The sequence below is a fragment of the Megalops cyprinoides genome, chromosome 12 (genome assembly GCF_013368585.1).
Source record: "Megalops cyprinoides isolate fMegCyp1 chromosome 12, fMegCyp1.pri, whole genome shotgun sequence".
In the NCBI taxonomy this organism is placed as follows: Eukaryota; Metazoa; Chordata; class Actinopteri; order Elopiformes; family Megalopidae; genus Megalops; species Megalops cyprinoides.
In genome coordinates this window covers 6,405,276-6,407,927 of record NC_050594.1, presented here as the reverse complement: position 1 = coordinate 6,407,927, position 2,652 = coordinate 6,405,276, and positions in this window count along the sequence as shown.

Genomic DNA, 2,652 nt, shown 5'->3' with positions numbered 1-2,652 from the left:
TCCCTGTTCTCTCGCTGCGCTGTCCCTTTCCCCCTCTCTTTCTCCCTCCCTCCTCGCGTTCCTCAATCCCTCCCTCCGGTACCCACCCAGCCCCCTTTCAAATGACATCTTTCCAAAAAAATTACACCCTCCACCATTTCGGAGAACATACGCACGTTGTGGAGGTTATCGGGCCGATATGTCCCGAGAAGGAAAACCCCAATTATCTGAGCTGAGGCAAATGGAATTCCGCTCCCAGTAAGCTCAGACCGCGCGAGCGTGTATGTTTATGAGGCTGTCAAACTTTTCTTTGAAAGGGGTCTGGAACAGTAAAGCGTGATTAGCTGGAGTGGTTTTAGAAATCGCCCGCTCTGTTTCTCCATCCTTGGTTTCTAAGCAAACTTTTATTTTCTCATATCCGGGGCATTTTTTTTTTATTTGGCGAGAACCCCGGTTTTATCAGTACCGGACCTTGGAACCAAATTATGTTTCTCCATCTGCTCTTGGTTAAACTTAATGCGTAAGTTTTAGTGACGTTTTGGCTCGTTGACAACACTTTATTTATTTCACAAGACAATTACAGTTACCTTTCGGCACAAAGTTTTTTTTTTTTTCTTTTTAAAAACATACCACCCTTCTTCTTCCTTTTCTTCTTGTTGTTATTATAATTATTACGTAATGGGCTGTGAATTATTAACGTTTGGGTATATCCATCCTGAGTGTTTCTCAGGATTTCTGTCAGAGGATTATTTGGGCCTGGAATAGATTTTATTTTGGGTCTGGGCTAGACCCAACCTATCTGCTCTGCCTAAACCTGCTGGAAGTTTTAAAGACTTTTATGGAACGCAACAATGTACAAGGACATTTAAAGGGCTATGTAACCCTTGGGCTATGTAAATAATAACTAAGGAGACCTAGCAGGCAGGTGTTCTGTAGCGGAAAAAGGGTGAGGTCTACAGGCTCAGATTGAGGACAGTGAGTCGCATGTAGAATTTTTTCTGTCCCTCCGGAGTGTCTGATGTGAAATAGGTTGAGGATTTTCGCTGCTGTGTGACAGCATTCTCCTCCCCCGACTTCCCCCAGTTTTACGTCCTCACCTGACAGGTGTGCAGCAGGGGCTCCGCCCAAGCCTCTGGGGAGGTGCATGTTAAGCACCGGTGTGTCCTCTGGGGTTACAAGACGCCACGGTGGACACATTAAAAAGAGTGACCCACAACTGTGAAAAGTAGCGCTTACAGGAATTTTACCACACACAGCACAGATCCATAGTAGGATATTAAGATATAACTTTTTAATTGTTATTTTTGTGGTGCTTATAGTGATGGAGGTCTACATTGATGTATATTTCTTGAAATTGTATGTTTTAAGCATAATTTGTTACTTAAAGACAAAGTGCCATTGTTGTCCCTCTTAATCTGGCTTTCAACCAACCTTTTCATGAATCAGGCCAAAATAAACATACATTTGAATGGTAGAAAGTGTTTGGCTTTCCTCACTGCTCTTCATTATGTGTTAACCAGCTGCTCCACAGTTTATTAACTGCCGAGCCCTGAAAATTTGAAAATGCACGAAATCAAGGCTGTTCTGTTGACCAGCAGCAGACAGAGATGGCAGAAGCCTACACGCATACCTGGCTTTCTAAATCTCTGATCCATTCGCACTGATGATGATGTCAGATGATTGGCTGACTGTTCCCAGATCATCTCTTACGATGTGGAAACTGCGACAAGGGGTACAATGCAACCATTTTGTTTAAAAGTGGAATGAAAGGTGATATTCAGCTTAACTGCGAAAATAAACGTACTGTATGTCACATTTGGCACCACATGAAAAGGACCCATAATGAAAAAAAAAAATCCCCATCATCCAGGGAGGCATTAGCACTGTAAAACCTCTTCAGACTCTACCTGGACTGACCCAGCACACAATTGCTGCCCCCCCCCCCCGCCCACCAGTGCTGTAAATTGCTGTGCTTTTTAAAAATTGCTGTGCTTTTTAAATTGTGCTTTTAAATTTTGTCTCTTGTTGCCGCCTTAACCCTGACGCTCATTGCGCCGTTTTGAAGTTGTTGAAGTTTGCCGTTCGAAAGTATATCGTACTAGTTGCCCTTTAGGCTGTAATTGTAAAAATCTGATAGTACTGCGTCCTCAAACAGACCTTGCTCTCAGCTGAGAACTGTCTCATTGTGGAACTGTACACATCCTGTCCCCGTACTGTCGCTGTACCTACTGTATGCACTTTTGTAAGTCGCTTTGGATAAAAGCGTCTGCTAAATAAATAAATAAATGTAAATGTAAAACAGAGGGATACTCAAAAAGAGCCATCACAGTAGATCATTTTCACTTTTCCCTTTTAAACACAAATCTCTTGATGTCCAAGTTCCTTTTGGGAACTCAGACGGCACCGGAACTTTCCGTTATAAACCAGAACCTCGTAGGAGAAGGATGGACAGAATGCAGAAATGCAGAATATCGGCATATATGAATCTCAGATATCGGAATATAATATATAATGTTCACATCACAGCGTTTAGCAACCCAAAAGCCTGGCCTGAAGACCTTCACCAGAGACAAGATGAACCATCTTAAACCAGCTGCTGGCTGCATTCTTGCACAGAAGGTCAAAGGTCAAAGGTCGGCGGCAGGGCCGGGCAGTGCGCGTGTGCGGAGGAGG